This window comes from Neomonachus schauinslandi, chromosome 6, assembly GCF_002201575.2.
Source record: "Neomonachus schauinslandi chromosome 6, ASM220157v2, whole genome shotgun sequence".
In the NCBI taxonomy this organism is placed as follows: Eukaryota; Metazoa; Chordata; class Mammalia; order Carnivora; family Phocidae; genus Neomonachus; species Neomonachus schauinslandi.
This window is the reverse complement of record NC_058408.1, coordinates 16961676-16987989: the sequence shown is the minus strand read 5'-3', so window position 1 is coordinate 16987989 and position 26314 is coordinate 16961676. Positions and strand designations below refer to the sequence as shown.

General features: G+C 34.6%; 1 pseudogene; it reads left to right on the top strand.

The window, feature by feature from the left end:
- The first annotated feature begins 1597 nt into the window (after nt 1-1597).
- The window catches only part of LOC110588157, a 64985-nt pseudogene continuing 40268 nt past the window's right edge, over nt 1598-26314 (top strand).

Sequence of the window (26314 nt, the reverse complement as noted above, 5' to 3'; positions counted from 1 at the left end):
CCCAGACTCTAAACTATAGAGAAAAAACAGATGGTTACCAGAAGGGCGGTGAATGGTGGGAATGAGTGCAATAGGTGAAGGGGATTAAGAATAAAATTACCATGATGAGGGCGCCTGGGTGGCTCAGTTGGTTAAGCGACTGCCTTCAGCTCAGGTCATGATCCCAGGGTCCTGGGATCGAGTCCTGCATCAGGCTCCCTGCTCTGCGGGGAGCCTGCTTCTCCCTCTCCCACTCCCCCTGCTTGTGTTCCCTCTCTCGCTGTGTCTCTCTCTGTCAAATAAATAAATAAAATCTTTAAAAAAAAAAATTACCATGATGAGCACTGAGTAATGTATAGAATTGTTAAATCACTATATTGTACACCTGAAAATAATGTAATGCTGTATGTTAATTAATCCTGAATACAGTATTTTTAGTTAAAAAAAGAAATGCCACATAAAAAAAAAAAAAACAAAACCACCCAAATATGGAAAATAAGAGACTTAAGAAAATTGGGAGATAAATTCAGGGAAGTTAGCAGTCAGTCATTATCTGCACCAGGAAGAGAGAACAGAGGAAAGTGAAGAATGGAAATAATAAAAGAAGTAAGAACTCTATGAATCACATGTGTCCAATTAAAAGGTTGATCAAGTGAGGCCAACAAACAATATTAACCCATTCTGAAATTTCAGAATCTCATGAATAAAGAGGAGATGCTATTGTGTATCAAAATTGAACAATATTTTGTTCTATACTAATAAATACTAAATTTGTTTATATACTAGAAATATGTATATCCCATTCTTTATTCAAAATTGGGGTTATATACCTCAAATGGCTTACAGCCTTTTTCCACCAACTAGACTATAAACTTCTTCCATCCCACCAATTAGTATTCTACAGTATACATTTTAATAACTGTCCATGTTTTGGATATGCCAGCCTTTGTTTCTATCATTTACTCCTTTGGGAAATGTCTGAGAAGTAGTATTATACCTATTTATCATATAATTAATGTATAATTGACCTTCTGATGGCTCATTTCCCCACTTTATTCGTTTTTTTTTTCCTAATATGGGTGATAAATAACCTCATGTAAACTCTAGCATACATCTCTAATATTTTCTTGGTCTAATTAGTAGAAGTACAATTTCAGGGCAAAAGTGAAATGTATTTTACACTTTAATAATCATAACAAATTACCTTTAAACCACTCTTCCATTTTCAAGATACCAGTGGTCTAAGGGGGTTCCATAACAATTCATTAAAGTTTACATGGAAAGACAAAATTCCTGGAATAGCTAATAAAATAATAAGAAAAATAAAATTGGAGGACTGACACTACCTGACATCAAGACCTAGTATGAAGCTACAGTAATCAAGACAGGGTGTGTGGTACTGGGGAAAAAAAATAAAAAGAAAAAAGAAAAGATAAATAAATCAGCAGAATAGATTTCAGAGCCCAGACATAGATCCATATAAATGTAGTTGACAGGGGAGAAAAAACAATTCAATTGTAAAAGGATAATCTCCAACAAATGATCCTCAAGTGCTGGATATCCACATTCAAAAAAAAATAATCTGGACGGAGACCTTACACATAAAAATTAATGCAAGATGGATCTTAAATCTAAGTGTAAACATAAAACTATTAAACTTGGAGATGAGAAGATAAAGTGAGAGGAAATCTAGGTGACCTTGAGTTTTGTGATGACTTAAATACCACACCAAAAACACAATTCAGAAGAGAAAAAAAAAATGGATGAGTTGGACTTCATTAAAATTGAAAAAATTTGTCCTGTGAACGATATACTTCTTGGAGAATGAAGAAAGCAATCCATAAACTGGGAGAATATATTAGCAAAACATTTTTCTGATAAAGGACATGTATCCAAAATATATAAAGAACTCCTAAAAACTCAACATAATTTAATAATTTAGATTTAATAATAACATAATTTAATAATTAAAAAATACTAAATGGGCAAAAGATCTGAAAAGACACTTCATCACGGCAGATACATGGATGACAAATGAGCATATTAAAAGATGTTCAACATCATATGTCATTAGAGAAATATAAACTAAAACTATAATGAGAAATCACTACACACCTAATTACAGTAGTTAAAATCCAAAACACTGAAAACACCCCATGCTAGGGAGAACATGAAGCAACAGGAACTCTCATTCATTGTTGGTGGGTATGCAAAATGATGCAGCCACTTTGAAAGATAGTTTTGCAGTTTCTCAAAAGGTGGAACATAATCTGAGCATAAAAATTCAATAATCATGCTCCTAGATATTTACTTAAATGAGCTGAAAACAAGTACACACAATAACCTGCAACTACAGTTTATAAGAGGTTTATTAATAATCATCAAAACATCGCACAACCAAGATGATCTTCAATAAGTAGATGGATAAAGAAATTGTGGTACATCCATACAATTGAATATTATTGTAAGAGAAATAACGAAGTGAGCTATAAAACCATGAAAAGCCATGGAGGAACCTTGAATGTATACTGCTAAGTAAAAGGAGCTAGTCTGAAAGAGCCACATACTGTATAATTCCACTTTATGGCATTCGGTAAAAGGCAAAACTATGGAGATGTAAAAGATTGATGTTTTCCAGGGGTTCAAGAAGAGGAATGGAGGGCTAAGCATATAGAGCATAGGGGATTTTAGGCCAGTGAAACTATTCTGAAAGAGGATGAAATGTTATGCATCTGTCAATACCCACAGAGCTGTAAAACACGAGTAAACTCTAATGTAAACTAGGGACTTCAGCTAATAATGATGTATCAATATTGGCACATCAATTATACCAAATACATCACAAGAATGCAGTATTTTATTTTATTAAAGAGTTTATTTATTTATTTCAGAGAGAGAACACAAGCAGGGGAGAGTGGGAGAGGGAGAAGCAGGCTCCCCGCGGAGCAGGGAGCCCGACGCGGGGCTCGATCCCAGGACCCTGGGATCATGATCTGAGCGGAAAGCAGACGCTTAACCGACTGAGCCACCCAGGCATCCCAAGAATGTGATATTTTAATAATGGAAGAAAGAAACGGTGAGGGAAGTGGATGAATATGGGAACTTTCTGGTAAATTTTTCTGTAGACCTGAACTTCTCTAAAGTCCATTATTTTTTTAAAAAATATTTGTGTATTGTTTAATTTCTTACATATGTGGATTTCTCCTGTTATAAAGTATTATTTCTATGAGAAAATACAAAGTAAGTTGCTTACTGAAAGTAAATTATTATAGAAGATACAGGAAAATCACTACTTTGCAATTGCTTTGTTTTTAAATGTTCTTAGAAATATTTAAAAATATTTTTCTTCATCTCTTTTTGCCATTAAATCACTACCAATAGTAAGAAATTTACTGTAATGCCTCCTTGGAGCTTTCCTCGTGTGTGTGTGTGTGTGTGTGTGTGTGATGTGTGGTGTGTGTGTATGTACACTAGTATTCTTCTGATTTAACTAAACCTGACACCTATTAAGCATTGCTTATTTCAAGTAGAACTGTATGCTTTTTCATCAAGTAGATGATAATGTTTCATTTAATTGATGAGTTGGGACAAAGTATTACATACTAATTTAATCATGCTAATCACTCACAATTTTTATGGTTCTTAAATATATGAAGTGTTAATTATGTAAGAGAAACCATAGTTGATCAAGGGGAGTTCACATGTGAAAACAAAGAGCTATTTGACTTGTAGACTCCCTATTATCAGATGACACTATTTTAATATATAAACAACAAATATCCACTTACCTTCAAGTAAGCTTTATTATAAAACTATTGTGATGGTAAAAATATATTACTACTGCCAAAATTATAAGCCATCCAAAGAGCAGTTAATCATTCTTTTTATCGTGGGAATTCAGTGATGTTAAAAAAGAAAACAAAACAAAATTCTACTCTTCCTTCCAGTTTGCAATATTATAGTACATGACATTGTATTTCCCAGATTTTCTCTTCCTAAAATTTATGGAGAAAGTTAGCTAAAATATAACCTTCTCCTAAAATGACTGTAAATACTATAATGCCTATCCTCCATTTAACCATCATCTAAATTGAAGTATCCATGGCAACAACAAAGGTTTTTAATACATCTGCAGTTTAATTTAGTTTTCAAGTCAGTTTTCTTTCAGCTAACTGGCCTCCAGAGAACATTATATAAACTTCTTGGTGGCTCTGAACTATACCATGTCCTCATTATATTACTCTAGGTATGCTTGAGAAATCAGTGTAGTCCCACAGAAAAGAGGCAATTTCACAAATTACCCATAAACATGCTGAGTTTAGGTCTGTATCATTCTCGATGGGAAATTCTGAGACATAGCCAATAAAGCATCTGCACTGACTTCTGAGATGCATGGTCGTGGTTTAGGTTTAACTCAACTTAGGTAGTTCTTTCCCTCTCTCATATACACCTTAAACCAGGTATTGGCATCACTGACAGAAGGAACAATGTTTCACTGACAAATTAAGCATCTGGATGGGCTCAGATTCTTTGGAGCAAAACTAAGCTCAATAGCAACATGTCTGATAATATTTGATAACTCTTATTTCATGATTCATTAAACTGAACATTCAGAGAACAGCTGTTCAAGAAAAGAACTTCCTTTTGGCAGAGACTTCAGGTTCCACTTTTTTATTTTTTCCTTGAGCAAGTTGACAGTTTGAGATTGCTTATTGGATGAGTCAGCAAATCAGGAATAAGGAATCTGGAGCTAAGGGGTAGAAAGCTTCTACCTGATTTCTTTTAAAAACAGTCACTTTAAGACTGAATATGAAAAAAATCTGTCATGCACAAAATTCAAGATGAGAGGAAATTTTAATAAGGCAGATTCATTTATAATTAAAGGTTATTGGACAGTATGGTCTTCATTTTTTTTTTTTCCTGAGAGAATGAATTATTACAGTTCACCCTTGAACATCATAGGTTTGTACTGTATGGGTCCACTTATGTGCAGTTTTTTTTTTTTCCAGTAAATACAATATAGTACTATAAATGTATTTTCTCTTCCTTATGATTTTTTAACATTTCCTTTTCTCTAGCATACTTCACTGTAAGATTACAGCATATAATATATATAAAAGACAAAATAAATGTTAGTCAACTGTGTACTAGTCAACAGTAGGCTATAAGCAGTTAACTTTTGGGGGAGTCAAAAGTTACATGTGGATTTTTGACTGTGTGGGGTGTCAGCACCCCTAACTCTTGCACTGTTCAAGGGTGAATTATAATCATTATTTTAAAGAATTTATTTAAATTTCAGTTAGTTAACATACAGTGTAATATTAGTTTTAGGTGTACAATACAGTGATTCAACACTTCTATAACAATATCTCATGCTCAAATTTTATAAAATGTCTCCTGGATGTTTTCATAATATACATCCTTAAATCTGTGAAATTAGGCTGTATATGAAATAGAATGTGCCGTTTCCTTCTTTTCATTTCCATCACAATTGTAAAAATTTAATATCTGTAATTAGATATGAGCACTTTGTTGCACCTGAAGACTTTAATACTTTCATAAGAAAATTCTGAACCACCATAAACATGAATGAAGAAAGAGCACAAATAGACCAACTCTTTTTTTTTTTTAAGATTTATTTATTTATTTGGCAGAGAGATAGAGAGCGAGCACAAGCAGGCAGAGAAGCAGGGAGAAGGAGAGGGAAAAGCAGACTCTCCACTGAGCAGGGAGCCCAATGAGGGGCTCGATCCCAGGACCCTGGGATCATGACCCGAGACGAAGGCAGACGCTTAACCGACTGAGCCAACCAGGCACCCCACAAATAGACCAACTCTTGATGTACAGAAAACATACTGAACAACATATTAAGGAGTCCGGACAGGTGAAACAGACATATAACTTACCCAGTAAACAGCCAATGAAGTTCAAATAATATGATATCTGCTATAACAAATATTTTGCAAGATGGAACTATGTCCTTTGATGTTAATTCTAGTTTAGATATTTCTCTATTGCTTAACTGAGCAAAAATGAATTAACCAGTTCTATTACTCACTTGGACGGTTTACCAGTTTATGTCTACTCTTCTCTAAAAAAAAAACATAATCTTATTTTCTCTTGACTAATGCTAATATATGATTACAACAACATTGCAAAGATCTTTAAATTCATCCCATAAATACATAAATATATTTACAGGTTATAGCAAGATTATTTCATTAAATTAAACTATTTCTGTTGGCCATCTGTCTTCTTTGGAAAAGTGTCTATAGTAGAGTGTGTCAACTTTACTCAATTAAAAAATTATAAAATATAAATCTTAAACCATCATTCCATCCAATTTGTCCCCTTTGTTTCTGTTTTTCAATATTTACAGCAATTATAGCTGTGTCATGTACAATACATTCATCATAGACAGTACCAGGTAACTTATCACAGAATTTTTGCTATAACTCAGTATTTACATGAGACTCTTCTATTTAGAATAATATACATCATTTTAAAAATAAAAGCAGGAAGGGGTGCCTGGGTGGCTCAGTTAAGCATCTGACTCTTGGTTTAAGCACAGGTCATGATCTCAGGGTCCTGACATTGAGCACCACGACAGGCTCCGCGCTTAGTGTGGAATCCGCTTGTCTCTCTCCCTCTGCTCCTCCTCCCTCTCTCCGTCTCTCTCTCTCACTCTCGCGAATAAATAAACAAAAAATCTTTAAAAATTTTTTTTAAAAGTGGGAAGACTAACTCAATTTTACTAAACACTAACTTGTGATGAACACATTCTATATATATTACTGAATTCTCAAAATTCCATGATATTATTTTCCTATTACAGACAAAAACCTAACTATAGAGTTTAAATAATTACTCTAGTTAATAAATTTGCAAAACTAAGATTCATGTCTGCTGTGCTTTGCCCAAAGGTGTGCTTGTAACTATTATGTGACACTATCTTCCAGAAAATTCATTTGTGCAAAAAAAAAAAATAAAATAGAAATTATCAATATCCTTATAAAGTGTCTGAATGACCATCAGATATTTGCAGTTTGAATGTTTTGATCACTGTTAGCCTTCATTTATAAGAAAGTAAATCCCTGCTATTTAGTTATTCAATATTTGTCTGCAATACTGTTTCAGGAATTTGTACTACCCAGTATCAGCTTGTGAAACAGAGTAACACGTAAGTTTGATATAACTCTTTGGTAAGTCTGGTCTCAGGAGGATATAGATTGATGATATTCAGTGCTAAGTTCTGAGCTCAGCACTTACAAGGTGTTTCTTAAATCTTCCTTACACTTCCTGTTGAGTCAATTGCCAAAAAAGATCTGTCCTTAGAGTAAATGAAAACTGCTCTAGATTGTCACTGAATGATATACAGCAATACACTTTGATTATAGTAACAGACATTTTTATTTTTTACTATCACATTGAACCATGAAAATGATTTGTCAACAGTTGACAAGCAGATAATTGGTGTAGTTTGTTCAACTAAAATTATGTCTATTTTTTAGATCTTCTGCAAGGTTAAAAATATTAATGCCATAAGTCATGTTTCAATGGAAATTTGATAGCCTTACACAGTCTTCTAAAGTCTAGTCAAATATTTGTTTTGCTTCACTGCTATATATTGTCCATTAAAAGCAAAAATGCAACAACCTAGCAATATTACCAGGATAATCTATAACTCATTCAACCAATGGCTTAAGAATCATTTAATAAGAACACTGTTTATTTAAATATTCTGGCTTCAAACATTTAGATAGTAATCTGAAAGTATAATTTAAATAAAACCCACTGCATTACCTAAATGCTCATGTCTTAGAAAGTTTTCACTGTTTCAAATGAACACATCTGGGTTTTTCAAACCATCAGTAGAAAGGATCCTAGTGAAACCAGACTCCAAAGCTAATATAATGTTGCTAATATAACACTATAAAATACAAATCTAGTAATATAAAATTAATTTTTGAATCCTGCAAGCTATTGCAAATCCAGAAATTTCTACAGGGTAGTCCAAAGGAATGACAACCCTATGTAGCCAAAAGAAATCTGGACATCAGATAATTTTAGTTGCTGCAAACTCTGACAAACAGTTACAAATCAGATTTCAACAAATGCAATTTTTCTTTGTATTACATATGACATATACATATAATATACAGATATATCACATACAGATATGATATACAGATATATCACATACAGATATATGTATTACATATGATATATACATACACAGATATATCACATGTATGTATATATATATATATATAATATGTGTGTAGATATAAAATATCAATTATATACAGCCATATATACTCATATTTTATGTTGGACCAAAATACATGAGAGTATGTCCATCCTTTTAAACAGTATTTTTATGTTTTTCAAAATCAAAACTTGATCTTCCAAAATGATGAAATAGAAAATATCAGCTTTCATACATGAGTTTAAAGAAAATATATTGTATGCTAATATTTTTCTTCAGGCACAAGGATTGCAAATCCTATTTTGAAAAACAACTCAAAGCTAAGAAAATGAAAGACAAAAAAATATTTTAAAATATTGAAAAACATGGTTTTATTGACAATACATTTCATATCAAGTATATTTAGTATTTCAAGATTATTGGTAGTCCAGTAGAGATTGCCAGCTTGCATTTATTTCCAAGATGGGCATATGAAACATTAGTAGACATAGCTATGTTCATATGCAGTCATCATAATTATTAGTAATATGTAATTATACATGTATGAAAATAACTTGAATGCTTTTAGGAATTACTATATGACTAAACTGGTGAGAATGAATATAGGGAAATTAAATGATTTTCAGAAAATAAGACTGTCAATCTATATTTCATAAATTTTTGAGGGATGCGTGGGTGGCTCAGTCAGTTAAGAATCTGACTTTACCTTGGGTCATGATCTCAAGGTCCTGGGATTTGGCCCTGCATCATGCTCCTCACTCAAGAGGCGAGTCTGCTTGTCTCTCTCCCTCTGCCCCGCACCCCCGCTTGTGCTCTCCCCGCCTCTCAAATAAATAAAATCTTTAAAACAAAAATTATTGAATTCAAACAATAAAAAATTTTAAATTATTATTTAAATGGCTGTAAATTTTTATTAGATACAAATTATTGTTTTCAAGAAATGCCTTTACATCTGTGTTGTCTGATGAATATTTTGTAGTTTTTGAATATAATTAGTTGTTACTTTTATTCTGATTAAGTAAAGAAAAATTCTAATTGATAAAGAAATTAGAATTTATTTTAGTCTAATTGCAGATTTTTGAGACAAGCTACCTAACATATTACTGCCAGGGCCAAGGAATTCTTAATTTGTTGCAGGCATTTTATTTTTAAAATTTCAGGTTATCATGAAAAAGTGATCAGCATACTAGAAAAGCATTAACTCATTAATCAGGATTTATCTGGCTAAGATTAAAAAAGATGTTGGTCTAAATGTTGGTATGGACTCACTCTTTATAAGCTGTACTATTTTATAAAATAGCATTCCCTTGGGGCACCTGGGTGGCTCAGTCCATTAAGCAGCCGACTCTTGATTTTGGCTCAGGTCATGTTCTCAGGATCCTAGGATCGAGCCCCATGGCAGGCTCCCAGCTCAGCTGGAAGTCTGCTTCTCCCTCTCCCCCTGCTCATGCTCTCTCTCTTGCTATCTCTCTCTTTCTCTCAAATAAATAGATAAAATCACAGCAGGGAGTCTGCTTGAGGATTCTCTCCCTCTGCCTCTGCCCCTCCACCCACTCATGCACACACATGCCCTCTCTCTCAAATAAATAAATAAATATTTGGAAAAAAAATACAGCATTCCTCTTACCCAAAATTCTAGAACTTGCCACATATTTCTGTAAATCTGCTTTTATCTTTTGTCATTAAATTATAGTATCAGAAACTATGTTGAGAGTGGAAACTGTATGAGAAAGAAACACCTAGCATTGAATAAAAATAAACATATATGAAAATCTGTGAACAGAAAAGCAATACCTAGACTTGAAAAATATAGTGCAAAGTGATCTTAAAAATCCATGTGAAAATAATAATAGTTCTGTGACATTTATTTTGTTGTTGTTAAAGCATTAAAAACTCTCTAACTGCTGGTCAAATATACATAATTTTTTAAAAACTTGGTACAACTAATAGGGATATTTAGGACACTTTAATGCTAAACATTAGATACATTGAGAATTATAGTATTATTTTCTCCTTTTTAAAAAACAACAAAATCTTACCAAGTCTGAATAATGCTCTTCTTTTCTTACCATATGATTTATGATACACAGTGAGAATCTTTCAGTACCTTGATGAATTATTACTTTCTCAGTTTGAATAAGCTTCCATTTATCCTTTGAAGTTTTAATGTCATGAAATATCTCTCAGTGCCTTTAATGCAAAGTTTTTGTGGATGTCATTTCCTCTGGGAAATCTTCATCCTTTTTGTCACAATCACTTCTCTCATTTACGTTGGTAAGTTTGCCTAGACTAAGTTTCTCTGGCTACATACCTAGAATCTCTAGATAGGTAATCATATTAACATGCCCATGGTCAGCTATTATTTCTATGGCTTACTGTATATTCAATTTAAATTTTCCTTTCAGCATTATCACTTATACTTGTTTGCTGGAGTATCATCTTTGTTGGGTAATTATCTCCTGATTATCCATTTTTGTAAAATGTGATATAAGTTTATCACTGGTTCACAAGTAATAATTGGTTATGAATAAACATTTTGCTGTTTGTGCAAAAACTGAATAGCATAGTGACCAAATACCAATCAACTTTGATTGAATTGATGTGATTGGTCACTGATCATAATGTGCGTCAGTCATTTACATATTTATGACTGAAGAGGAAGCAGCCACGTTTATACTATATGAAATTACACATGGTTGATATACTACGGTAACTAAAATTTGTATCATGTTTGGGGGGAATTAGATACTTAACTAAGCTATGGTAACAGAAATTTGTGCATATAAGAACTGTGCATAGTGAGAACTGCCTACATTTGTATGTCAATGTATAACTTGAAATGGACTTGCCATATGATGGCGTTATGTAATAAAAAATAAACTAATTATTTAATTCAAGATGCCAGAAATAGGTCAACAACACAGTCAGGGAAAAATCACAAACATAAGGATTTGTGTGCAATGGTATGTATTAGCTTGCTTCATAACAGAAAAAAGAAAAAAAAAAGAATAAAAACAATTTAACCATCCAAAATGTCTATTGATAGCAAAACCACTGCATTTATTGGACATACTACCCTGCCACTGTTTTGAAGCCATTTACAGAAGTAAATATTTATTTTGTATATTGATGATAAATTGATATAAATTAAAGAAAAACAAATAATAAATTGTTAATATAACAAGATTCAGAATACTGTTTATAGCATAAGCCTATTTTTGTGAAAAGTGAGAAAGGGATTTCTACCTAACAATCTCTCTTTTTCTCTCTAACTAGTCTAAGTTTTCCATAACACATTAGGAAGATAATTCACATTGGCTAACTCACATTGATTACCATAGGTTTACCTGGTAGTTGGAAATGAGGGAGAGCATGAGGTACAGTGTATGTACTCAGAAAATATGTGTGACTTTTGTAGTTTTATGTATTTAGTAAAATAGTTTAAAAACTGGCACATCTAACTGGGAATGATCTTATTTTTGTGAAAGTGTCTTAGTCTGTCTGCCTGAGATGTTATGGCAAAACACCACACACGAGGCACCTTCAACAAACATTTATTTCCCACTGTTCTGGAGGCTGGGAAGACCAAGATCAAGGTGCCAGAAGATTCCGTTCTTGGTGAGGGCCCTCTTTCTATCCTGTAGACAGCATTTTATCTCTGTGTGCTCACATGCCCTTTCTTCAGTGAGTACTCAAAGAGAAAGAGATTTCTCTCTCTTCCTCCTCTTATAGGGGCACTAATCCCATTATGAGGTTCCCCTCTCATGACCTAATCTTTACCTAATTACCTCCCAAAGGCTCCATCTCCAAACATCATCACACTGGGGGTTAGGGATTCAACCTATAAATTTTGCTGGTACAAAAATGTTTAGTTCATAACAAAAAGGAATTTAGTTTTCAACAAATTCTTTGGGAGAATTAAGGGTGCCTGTATCAATTAGGCCATTAGTTTGCACCAAGCACCAGAATAAAATCTAGCTGAAAAGTCAGTGTGCAACTTGTCTTGATATATGTGAATAGGGTATTCAGACTGATGGAAAGATGACATGCCAACACTGTAAGGGATGCCCTGCTCACTACTTGGGTAAATCAAATAAGATTTACTTACCTAAAGTATTGAGAGAAGGAAGTTAGTCAATCCAAGATAAACAGCGCAATGATCAACAGGATTTGCTAGGGAAGAGGACACTACTAGCTCCCAGGTTTTAAAAATCCTCACCCAGAGAGATGAGCTGTAGATAGTAACATCTGAGTGAACCAGAGCCACGTCATTCTTCAACCCTCCTGATTCAAGTGCCACCTCACAGAAATAAGGCTAGAATAGTTCTGCAAAAAGGCTATTCTACATCTGTCTAGTTTAGATAATATTCAGCGGGAACGCGGGATTTGGTGGGAAGAAATTGGTAACTGTTAATACCTATGATCTATAAAGATTTTAAAAAAAGCAAGCCTTATGTTAACCTCCTTTTATGTGACAACACTCTCATAAAGCTATGCATGTAACATCCAATTTGATGAAGTACACATTCCATTTGCATAAAACTCAATCCTCACTTTTCAATCCTTAACCTTCCCAGACCAAGGCAGCCTAATTCAAGTGCTCTCTTGGACTTAGAGCAGGGGAACTAGAACAGGATTATTTATTAGTCTACACAGGCTAACTCCTCTCACAACCCCCTCAGTGCTCAATAGAAAAGAGCTGATTTTTTATTTGTGTTTATTTTCCTTCTCTCTCACTCACATCACTGTACATTATTAGCCAGAGCTCTTGTTCACAGTTTTTTTTCAGGAACTCAGACTGCTTCCATCTAGACGCTCTTCCATCCCCCAGGGCCTTATAATTTGACCAACAGACAGGGGCCCAGAGGGAGACAACACAGAGGACTGTGGAGAGAGTTTTATTAGAAACATTATGAAAGTGGCATCCATTACTCCCCCACTTCACATCTTGGCTTGAACCGCTGTGGTGCCACCTAACTTTAGGGGCTGGAAAATGAAGTCTAACTGAGTTTCCATAAAGAAAGGAAATATTATACGTCCACTTGGTGGACGTATAACATTGCCAATTCCTCAGAAATCTCTGTGAGTCGTGCTAAGAGAACTTTAGAACAGGCATGGAGCTTATGCTTCAAAAGTAATACATAAGAACGAAAACATATATATGCACAAAGAAAATACAAGTAGATATTTCATGGTTTTTAAGATAAGGAATATTTTTTTTTTTAATTTTCAATCAAGTACACACAATCAACAAGATATATGCCAATACTTTGTACTAAATGAAAGTTTAAAATATATAGAAAAACATGATCCAGAAAATATTTAAACAAAAAAAAACTACTTGTGAAGATATTATCACTAAATGTGGCAAAAGCATTAATTCTCAAAGTATTAAGATTAAAAATTCTCACAGTATTAATAATATTAACAATTTTTAATGTGTCAGATCTGACACTTTCACAAAAATTATACATGTATTGTCTTATTTATTTTAAACCAAATCTCAGTGTTAGTCTTATTTTATTGTTAAGGATACTCAGGTTTAGAGAAGTGAAAATAATCTGCCTATGACCACAAAGTTCAGAAGGTGGTGAACAATCAAAACTAAAAAAAAAAAAAAAAAAAAAAAAGGCAAATTCAAAAATAGCAACAGAACTGAAAGATTAGGAGAGCCGAAAAGAACCAAAAGACACTGCCAAGAATTGAATTTAAACTGTTACAGCAGGTTAGGAAGCAAGAGATTAGAGAAAAGGCAGGGAAGGATACGAATGCTTATTTATGCAGTGATCTTTTGTTGTGACTAGGCACTGCACAAAGAGTTGTGGGCAAAAGAAGAGATCCAAAAATAAATAAATAAATAAATAAATAAATAAATGTAGTCAAGGGACAAATACACACACACACACACATTGTATATGCAGAACAGGGACCCCCAAAAGATGTCAACGTTCTAGAATTCTGAAACCTGCATATAAATTAAATTATATGGCAAAGGGGAATTAAGATTACAGATGGAACTGAGGCTGTCACTTGTGATAGTTAATTTTGTGTCAGTTTGGCTAGGCCACAGTACACAAATATTTGGTCAAGCAGCAGTCTAGATGTGCTATGAAACTTTTAATTCAGTAGATTTTACATGACGATTACCCTCCAAAATATGGGTGGGCCTCATCTAATCAGTTTAAGGCTTTGAGAGGAAAGGACTGAGGTGCCCTGAGAAAGAGGGGATTCTGCCCCAACTGCCTTCAGACTTGAACTGCAACATAAACTCTCCCCTGGGTCTCCACCCTCCCAACCTTTACCTCAGATTTTGGACTTGCCAGCCCTCACAATTGCATGAGCCAATTCTGTAAAATAAATCTCTTTCTACATATATGTGTATACATCCTATTTATTATGTTTCTCTGGTGAACCCTGACTAATACATTGATCAACTGATGTTAAAGTAAGAAAATTATCCTGAATTGTCTTGGTGTGCCCAACGTAATCACGAGGATTTTTGAAAGTGGAAAAAGCAGTGAGGGTCAAAGAGAGATGTAAGTATAGAATACACCATAGAAAGGGAAAAATGAAGGGGGGGGAATTTAGAGGGGGAGACGAACCACGACAGACTATGGACTCTGAGAAACAAACTGAGGGTTCTAGAGGGGAGGGGGGTGGGGGGATGGGTCAGCCTGGTGATGGGTATTGAGGAGGGCACATTCTGCATGGAGCACTGGGTGTTATGCACAAACAATGAGTCATGGAACACTACATCAAAAACTAATGATGTAATGTATGGTGATTAACATAACATAATTTAAAAAAAAAAGAAAATCAGAAAAAAAAAAAAAAAAGAATACACCATAGAGATGCAATGTGATCAAGGACCTGGCCTACCTTTGCTGGTTCTGAAGATGGGAGAAGGAGACCACAAGTCAAGAAATGTAAGCAGCCTACAGAACCTGGAAAAGACAAGGAAACATTCTCCCACAGAACCTCTAGAAAAGAATAAAGCTTTGCTAACACCTTGATGTGAGCCCAGTTGAGAACTGTTAAGCTTCTAATGTACAGAATTGCAAGATAATAAATGCTTGTTGTTTTAAGCCACCAAGTTTGTGGTAATTTGTTACAGGGAGCAATAGAAAACAAATGCACTCTTTCTTCCATATAAAATGAGGGATGCATAACCATATCAGAAATATGCTTACTTATAAAGACACCTTTAATAAATTCTGAAACTACCTGCTATATGTCTTTAAGCACATAATAGCATCATTTATTTTGCTAGAAATAAGATAACCCTCTGTACATTATAATTACCTCAAAGAAAAGGGATCTTATTGGATGAGGTGTGCAGAATATTCTGTTATTGAAATCAAATAAATGAGCCAGATAATCATAAATTAATAATAGGTGGAATTTACATGCGGAATCTTTAATTTCACTTAAAGTGTCAGATTATGGTTTCCATCTTGTTCACAGAAGCTAAATGTATAGCTACTAAATGCGCTGAAATTGGAAATGCTGCTAAATGTGAAATTTCTGCAAGATAATATTTTCATTAAACATGTTAACATATTTTTATTTTTATGGGGAAATTTTAGAATGAGAATGTGTATTATTTTTCCATTATTTTGTCCCTATCTCTTTGCTGCCCACAATCTGATTATGTGGTGGGACAGAATATGATTCAAAGGCACATCCTGTCAAGGAGCATCATCATCTTACCATGTTTTGTATTATATAGGAGCCAGTAATTATATTAATGGCTATTTATCCCTTTACATGGGTGATATCAAACTGCTGATCTGATCTATTTATATTGTGGTCAGTCACTGAAAAAACCCTTAGTCAATGACAATGGGCAGAAAGAAAAGGACATAAAGCAGCCATTACCTACTTTTAAGTATTCACAGAAACCATCCCAGGTATATTAATTTCAAGGACTACTTAATTTTCAGAGGCCTCTTATATCCCTCTCAAAGGCAGTGTGATCAGGAGAAGAGGTTGACTATTTGTCAAAAATTTAAAGCTATTTAGTAATTTCTATATTTCAGTAACACAGAGCATGTTGTACAGGAGGATTTTTCTATTGTTAAGTGGATTTTTTTTTTTTGTGACTGGAAGTATCTTTAGCTTTTTCTAGTATGTGCAAACAAAATAAAAATTAAAGCTAAAAATCCTTGGAATAAAATTGTCATATGGAATTATCAGTATCTACATACTGTTTATCAAATGAGTTAAAATTTTAAAAATTGATATCCAATAAAACATACCTATTTATTAGCTTTTACCCAGCCAGCAACCATTGAGAATTGTGATTACAGATGATTCTTGCCCTGTGAGCAAGTGTGAGGAAGGAAAAACTTTTCCTTTTAACATCTTAAATTTTGAAAATGGGTACCTGCAAATTAAACTAACAAAGGGTACACTGAAGGAAGAAAGAAAACATACATACAATTTTTTAATACTTTATGTGCACAGAAGTTTACAGCAAAGAAGTGAAACTCAAAAAGTAGGTAGTCTCGGGGGCTTATACACCATTTTAACAAAGGAAAGGGGTTGGGGGCTTCAAAAGATGATAAATCATGGGGAAGTAACTAGGAAATATATGGTGAACCAATGGAAGATAAATGTTATTTTATCCATATTTTAGTAAGGTCCTTTTATGCAAACTCATCTCTGTGTCAACTCTCAGTCTCTAGTGATAAGAGGGCTCTTCTCTTCCTGCTACAAGAGGGATGCCTTCAAAAAGGGAAATTTATGTCCTGCTTTTAAGCAGGTAAGGGGATGGCAGAAGGGTGCCTGGGTGGCTCAGATGGTTGAGCGTCTGCCTTCGGCTCAGGTCATGATCCCAGGGTCCTGGGATCAAGCCCCGCATCGGGCTCCCTGCTCAGCGGGGAGCCTGCTTCTCCCTCTGCCTCTCTCTCTCTCTCTCTGTCTTTTATGACTAAATAAATAAAATCTTTTAAAAAGGGGGATGGCAGAAAACTCTTCCTGAATCTGTTGATTCTAAATTGGCTTGAGCTCAAAATAATCCTTATGTCAAAGTGGCATATTTGGGGTGGCATATTCTATATCCATTCACAAGGCACTGTACTTAGACCTTGACATACATTATGAGACTTATTTCTTGCAGCAATCTGATCAAGCAAGTACCACAATTACTCTCATTTTAAAGACCTACAGTCTTAAAAACTTTTTCAACTCATATTTCAGTATAAATGGCAGAGTTAATATCTGAACTCAGATTTGTCTGACGTGAAGTCCTGTACTCTTTAGCCATATACTTCATTAAGTAGAAATTAGACTTGTGGAAAGAGATGGAAAATGCATTCCAAGGAGAGAAGAAGGCTTGCAAAAAGACTGAGACATACACATAACATGGAGAAATGTACATCTGGACATTAGAGTATAAATCAGAGAAATGACAAGAGATGAAGCTAGAGAAATAACCAGGGGTCAGCTAATGAACTGTTTTAATGAATCTGGATTATATCCAAGGAATTTAAACTGAGAGATGATTAGAGAGAGATTTACATTGAAAGCTCACACTCCGGGAATGCAAAAAAAGACTGGAAAGGGAAAAGCCCTAGGGGCAGAAAGGCCAGTATAAAGAAGCTGTATATCAAAATGATATGACCCAGTTTAGAGATACTGGTGGCCTGAGACAGTCACACTGGAATGGCAGAAAGTAAATGGATTACCTTTTTTCAGAAACACTGAAAAAAGGCAGAGAAGATAGTGCTCATTAAATACCTGAAGGGATGAGATTGAGAAAAGGAAGGAGTCTGATTTATGGTATTGGGAAGAACTGAAAAGATGAGATGGGGTTTTGATTATACTAAATTTGAAATGCCTTCATAAAATCCAAATGCAGAAGACCAGTTAGTAGTGAACATAAATCTCTGGTCCTCTGGAGAGGGATAAATGTATAACTCAGCAACATGTGGATTGTAGGGCACCTGGGTGGCTCAATCAGTTAAGCATCCACTTTTGGCTCAGGTCATGATCTCAGCATCCTGGGATGGAGCCCCATGCCAGGCTTCCAGCTCAGCAGGAGCCTGCTTCTCCCTCTCCCCTTGCCCATGCTCTCTCTCTTGCTATCTCTCTCTCTCTCTCAAATAAATAGATAAAATCTTAAAAAAAAAAAGACATGTGGATTGTAAGTGAAGCAGAGAGTAGATGAGATCACTTGTGTTATTATGTAGGTAGAGTGAGGAGAAAAAAGGTTCTAGACGTAGAGAGGAGTGCCAAGAAAGCACGAATGGCTCGTGGAAAACCAGAGAAGGAGTAACTGAGATAGACGATTAAGTAGTTATTTGTTTAGAAAATGCAGGAATTGCTAAAGTAAAGTAAATATTTCAAAACAGTTGTTCAAGTTTACCATGAAAATGAAACAAATATCAATCTTTTAGATATTCTTTTAGTAATACAAGAGTGTCCATAACCTAGGCCAGCGGTGGAGAAGTGCAGGGGGAAAAAAAGGAGTGAAGAAAGCTAAAAATTAAATACTATTATAGGTATGTATTTTACCTATTTTTTTATAGGTGTTGGTCCACCTCTCACCACTAGGAGGTAAGTAATTCTGTGAAGATAGGAATTTCCTTTTTATGGCTGTAACACCAGCACACACAGCAATAAGATTAATAATAGAGGTCTGGTTGAATAAACAAGTTAACTGATTACTTTTTCTAAAAAAAATAATCAGAGTGGTTATGAATATAAACTCCAAATATTTAATTAAAAATCTTAAACAAAATCAATTAAAATAATAATTTTAAGGATTACAGATCTTTCTGAAAGACTACATAATGTTTAATCAATTTTCCTTCCCTAACTAGGTATTGCAATTTGAACATGCCACAGGGTTCATTTCATATTGAGATGTTTTCTTTTTGGCAAGAGCTTTTTTTATAATTGCTTGCTCTTTCTCAATTGTCAAAAAGGCATCAAGAAAAAAAGTTATTTAACACTTTCAGACATCACCTTCTAGGGTAATGTTAGCTTATTCTCATGGAAAAATGTCAAGACAAGAGGATACCTTTTGATTCAGGTAGTAAGATATCCTGGATATATATTCAGTAGGGCCACATATTTAAAAATTTTATGGAGACTATTTTTGTGACTTGATTACCACAAGAATTCAGGTGAAGCAAACAAAAAGTGGAAGGTTTGGCTATAAAAAATTTAACATATTTCCCAGTCAAGGCCTGAAAAAATTTTAGTTACATTTTGATTTTCTCTAAAAAAGTGACATATTGCTGAGACGATACTATGTTGAAGACCAGGGTAATAAATATATTTATGGGAAGAACTATTGGATTAGCTCAACAAGCTATTGTATGAGAAACACCCCACAGGCATTTATATTCAACTTCTGCAATATTTCCAAGGGCAGGCCACCCATATGGATGTCCATGAAAAGTACGTGGCTTAAATATTGCTAAGTCCCAAGATAACCTCTGCAGAAACCATGCATGTGACTATTTTCTTCGGGAATGGTAAGAATTTGCTGTTATTTGCAATAGCATGTTTCTTTCCTATTTGCATTTTGCCAAACTCTGCCTACCTGAAAATGCCTTTCTTTCTTTCTTTTTTTTTTTTTCTTATTTGACAGAGAGAGATACAGCGAGAGAGGGAACACAAGCAGAGGGAGTGGGAGAGGGAGAAGCAGGCTTCCCGCAGAGCAGGGAGCCCGATGCGGGGCTCGATCCCAGGACCCTGGGACCATGACCTGAGCCGAAGGCAGACGCTTAACGACTGAGCCACCCAGGCACCTCTGAAAATGCCTTTCAAAACATAATGTTTATTTTAAAACATATTCATGTTAAAAACCACACTATCATAACTAGAGGTTTAGGTAAATAATTATTGGCTCTGGACTTTACTACATCTGTTTTTTTGCAATGTATTGTCCAATGGAATTCAGTTGTTACATTAGGCATATTTTCCTACAGCTAAGGAAAAGTTAAATAAGTTCTCTTTCAGTGGTGAAGAGCCTTCCATAGTTGGTTCTTATATTGTGTTGATATAAAATCAACTGGCCTTGATTAAGTTGATATGCAGTCATATATCTTTTTTTTAAGTCTATTGAGATTAGCGTTCTTTTGTCTCTTTTTTAGGTCCATAGATCAATTATTTTTTAAGGATTTTATGTAATCGTATTTTGTTCTTTAATGGAGAGTTCTTTTGCCTCCCCATAATTACTGCTTACCTCTAATCTTTAGATTTATTTAAGAACTTTAATTTTTTCTGCTTGCATTTATATATTCTTTATCCTCACTTTTTATAATAGTAAAAAGAAGTTTCAAGAAGAGGACAGAGGTCAGTTTCCTTCTATAATTTTTTAAAGGCTCTTGCTCTCATTCTCCAATCAGGAAGGTCACCAAGGTGATCTAGTCACTAGTTTAATGGAGCAACTAGTCTCCCAACTGCTGACCTCTTTTACGCTTTCCATTCTGCTCAATCTCCCTCACCTGATAATGAATACTTTCATTAACCTTGAATCAGAAACATACTGCTATTAAGACCTGACATTTTTTACTTTTATAGTTAATCTCATTTCTTCAAATTATTTCTCCTCCATTTTTATCATAGTTCTCTTCAAGCACTCAAATCTATATTTTTTTACATACCCCAAATTAAACAAATTAAACACAGTGTGTGATTGTACAAAACCTTAGTTTCCTAAATAGTCTTACTAGGAGACCGGCTGTTTGAATGTAGTTGAAAAACCAACTTCAGTCTCAACCGAAATGCATGGTTTCTGTAAAAGATTCTTCATTCCTTTCAACTAATCATATTCCTATACTGACAATATAAACTAGGCAACTGACATCTCATACCACTATTAGCTACCCACTTTTCAAGTGAATTCACTGTCATTCCCTCTTGGTAGCTGTTATTTATGTAACATTATCTAAAGTAATATACTGCTCTTCTAACTAGCTTCATTATATGAAATGATCTTAGTTATTAAACCCTGACCAACACCAACTGGCAGTTCCACAGCTTGAATTCTGTAGGGAAGAGAAAACCATTTTTGCAATGTGGCCATTTACTAGAGTAATATTTATGAAAATGTGTTCTACAGAACATAGATCTAACAAACATTCCATGAGAAGGGAAAGTAAGTTTTGAAAATGCTGCCAATTACAAAGACATGAAGAAAAAGGAACCCTCATGCACTGTTGGTTAGAAGGCAAACAGGTGCAGCCACTCTGGAAAAGAGCATGGAGGTTCCTTAAAAACTAAAAAAAATAAATAAAAAAAATAGAATTACCATATGATCCAGTAATTCCACTACTGGGTATTTATCAGAAGAATATAAAAACACTAATTCAAAATGATATATGCACCCCTATGTTTATTGCCGCATTATTTACAATAGCCAAATTATGGAAGCAATCCAAGTGTACATCAATAGATGGATGGATAAAGATGAGGTAGTATACATATAACAATGGAGTGTTAGTCAGAAAATTAATGAAATTTTGCCATCTGCAACAACACAGATGAATCTAAAGGTTATAATGCTAAGTGAAATAAGTCAGTCAGAAAAAGACCAATATATGATTTCACTCATATGTGGAATTTAAGAAACAAAATGAAGGGATAAATTAAAAAAGAAACAAAAAACCAGAATTTCAGCTATAAAGAACAAACTGATGGTTACACAAGGGTAGGTGAGTGGGATAGTGGGTGAAATGGGTAAAGATGGATTAAGAGTACACTTATGATGAGCACTGAGTAATGTATAGAATTACTGAACCACTATATTGTACACCTGAAACTAATATAACACTGTATGTTAGCAATACTGGAATTCAAATATTAATTAATTAAAAGTTTTCAAAAAAAAAAAAAAAAAAAAAAAAAATGCTGCCAGTTATCTTCTCCACAAAGTGATTTAGTACATTAAAGGCTCTGAGAATGCCTGCAATAAGGAAAATTATTTGATTTTGCTTAACATGGGAATTCCCAGACTTGTTTACCTAAAAAGTAATCACTAAATCTTCATTTTTTTTAAGATTTATTTATTTTAGAGAGAGGGCTCACGAGTGCAAGTTGGGGGAGGTGCAGAGAGAGAAGGAGAGAGAATCCCAAGCTGACTCCCCGCTGAGTGCAGAGCTTGATGCAGGGCTCGTTCTCATGACCCGGAGATCATGACCTGAGGTGAAACCACAAGGTAAACACTCAACTGACTGAGCTATCCAGGTGCCTCTAATCTTTATCTTTAAAAGCATATATTGGGGCGCCTGGGTGGCTCAGTTGGTTCAGCCACTGCCTTCGGCTCAGGTCATGGTCCTGGAGTCCCTGGATTGAGTCTCACATCTGGCTCCCTGCTCAGCGAGGAGCCTGCTTCTCCCTCTAACCCTCCCCCCATCATGTACTCTCTCTCTCTCATTCTCGCTCTCTCAAATAAATAAATAAATCTTTAAAAAATAAAAATAAAAAAATAAAAGCACATATTAAAAATACTTGGGAGTAGTAATTCATGAAACATTTATGAGATGTTATTCTAAAACAGTCTGATTGAGAAATATGACCCTATCATAAGCTCAGATCTTGACAATATGGTTCCCCAGGTTAGCTAGTTATTAATTTTGAGGTGCCTGGTGTAACATTTTTGCCGATGAGAGTTAGGCAAAGTTATTGAGAATTCTTAGAAAAGGTTTCCTTATTTATAAATAGATACACATAGAAAGAAACATTAGCTCTTAATTCATAAGCTATTTTCACCTCAAATTAGTTATTTGTAAAGGATCTTACAGGCAGGTGGTATAAGCAAGCTGTAGGTATAAAATGACTATGATGAAGCATAAAATTCAACTCCCAGAAACTAACAAAACAACCAAATGTTGACACAGCATTAAGCACAGAGAACCATATTTGGATGGTGGAGAAAAAGACCTTCAGGACGTTATATTACCAACTGCTGCATTTAATCCCACTTTGTCAGACTCCCTTCTTCAGCTAAGTTTTGGTATATCTCATTCCTCATAATATAGAAGTACAGGATCTTGTTCCAAATACTAGGACCCATTTGAGACTTTCTAATAATAATGTGTAATAAAATGTGACATATCAATTCAATAAACTCATTTTCAATCTGATGCTTTATAATATTAAATTAAATTAATAGACACAAACATGATGCCTAGTACCTTTTCCCAAATTCACAATTGCCATTTTGTTTCTGTAAAACTGAAATGACATTTAGCTATTTCTGAGACTTGAGATTGACAAGACTTTGTATTTTTAGGTCCTAACTTAGTCCTCTGAATTGAGTAGATATTTACCAAATTCTTGAAATTCACCAAAATAAAAAGGTTTAGAGCAATATACTTGCAACATAACAGCTAATTCACAAATACCAAACAAAAGATGAATTATTTCTAGATGGAAATTAAAAGATTACTATTTTAGTGTCTGAAGAAAAGAAAGGATAATCAAATACTATGAGTTATAACAGTATTTTTTGGGGGGGCTGGAATTCAAATTTATTTCCTTTTCTTTTTTATTTTTCAAATTTTTATTTAACTTCTAGTTAGTTACCATATAGTGTAATATTGGTTTCAGGAGTAGAATTTAGTGATTCATCACTTAATATAATACCCAGTGCTCAACACAAGTGCCCTCCTTAATACCCTTCATCTGGTTAGCCCATCCTCTGCCCACCCCCTCTCCTTCAATGCTCCGCTTGTTCTCTATAGTTATGGTTTGCTTCCCTCTTTTTTTTTCCCTTCCCCTATGTTCATCTGTTTTCTTAAATTCTACATATGAGTGAAATCATATGGTATTTGTCTTTCTCTGACTTATTTTGCTTAGCAGAATATTCTCCAGCTCCATCTACATTGTTGCAAATGGCAAAATTTCATTCTTTTTGATGGCTGAGTAATATCCCCCTGTATATATGTACCACCTCTTCTTTATCCATTCATCCATCAGTTAATAGACATTTGAGCTCTTTCCATAATTTGGCTATTGTTGATAATGTTGCTATGAACACTGGGGTGCATGAGCCCTTTCGATTCTGTATTTTTGTATCCTCTGGGTAAATACCTAGTAGTGCAACTCTGGGTCGTAGGTCATTCTATTGTTAACTTTTTAAAAAAATATTTTATTAATTTGACAGAGGCAGCACAGCACAGAGGGGCAGTGGCAGGCAGAGGGAGGGAGAAGCAGGCTACCTGAGAAGCAGGGAGCCTGATGTGAGGCTCGATCCCAGGACCCTGGGATCACAACCTGAGCCAAAGGCAGATGCTTAACTGAGCCACCCAGGCGCCCCTATTGCTAACTTTTATAATTTTTTAAAATAATTTTTTAAATATTTTATTTATTTGAGAGAGAGAAAATGAGTGAGAAAGAAAACACAAGCAGAAGGAGGAGCAGAGGGAAAAGCAAACACCCCACTGAGCAGGGAGTCTGACGCAGGGTTCAATCTCAGAACCCTGAGATCATGACCTGAGCCGAAGGCAGACCCTTAACCAACTGATCCACCCATGCGCCTCTATTGTTAACTTTTTGAGGAACCTCCATCCTGTTTTCCAGAGTGGCTGCACCAGCTTGCATTCCCACCAACAGTGTAGGAGGGTTCCCCTTTCTCCGCATCCCCGCCAACATCTGTTGTTTCCTGTGTTATTCATTTTATCCGTTCTGACAGGTGTGAGGTGGTAGCTCATGGTGGTTTTGATGTGTATTTCCCTGACGATCAGTGACGTTGAGCATTTTTTCATGTGTCTGTTAGTTATCTGTGTGTCTTCTTTGAAAAACTGTCTATTCATATCTTCTGCCCATTTCTTAACTGGATTATTTGTTTTTTGGGTGTTGAGTTTGCTAAGTTCCTTATAGATTTTGGATACTGTTTATCAGATATGTCATTTGCAAATATCTTCTCCCATTCCGAAGGCTGCCTTTAGTTTTGTTGATTATTTCTTTCACTGTGCAGAAGCTTTTTATTTGTGGAAGTCCCAATAGTTCATATTTGCTTTTGATTCCCCTGCCTCTGGAAATGTGTCTAGTAAGAAGTTGCTATACCTGCTGTCACAGAGGTTGCTGCCTGCGTCCTCCTCTAGGATTTTGATGGTTTCCTGTCTCACATTTAGGTCTTTCATTCATTTTGAATTTCTTTTTGTGTATGGGGTAAGAAAGTGGTCTAGTTTCATCCTTGTGCATCTTGCTGTCCTGCTTTGTCGAAGATTAGTTGAGCATGTAGTTGTGGGTCCATTTCTGGGTGTGTTGTAACAGTGTTTGAAAGAAATTGCCGTTCCCTCCTATAAAACTCCTACTTTAAGTGCATGTGAAATGTGTAAAGATTTTATGCAGGAAAAATTGGAATTAAGTTTTAAAAACCTAAATTATTACTATACTGTAAAAGATCCTAAACACTAAAATATTTAGACTGTTCAATAAGAAATAGAAAAAAATTCAGATTGTGAGTAAAGGATGATGCAATTCTATGCAATTTTAAGTCAGAAAGAACAAAGAGTAAAGGCAAGGAAATTAATAATAGTTATATTACAAGAGGCCACCTGATTGTAATAACTTTAGGAACTGACTTCAGTGGATGTTGAATGAAAGGTCCAGATGCAAGATATAAGGTGAATCACAAGAACACAAGAACATGACATTAAGTATATATACTTTGGAGAGAGACTATCAAGATTGGACTAATTAGTGGCATGGCCCTACATTGTTGCTTCACTTAACCAAACCAAAGTTACAAATCTCTAAAGAGAGGATAATAGCCCCTTTTGTGATGGTTACATAAAATAATCTGTGTGGTATATCTAGCATACTTCTAGGCACAAAGCTCAATAAATGTTAGTTATCCTTATTACTGCTGTGCTATTTTTAGGGCAAATTCATCTTTGCTTATGCTTTGTTCCATACAGCTAAATAGCTTGAATAAATAAAGCCCGGATAAGTATTATGTCGCTCACAAAAAATTTATTAGAAACCAAGTGAATATAAAGGTCAGACATGCATAATTAAATTGTATGATATGTAAATCCTAAATTTGCATAATGGAGTTCAAAAGATTGCAAATAAATAATTTTTCTTAAATGAAAATCTTAGAAAGCTAAAAGGTCTTGAATAGATCAGTTTAAGGTACTCAAGGTATTGACTTTATCATTG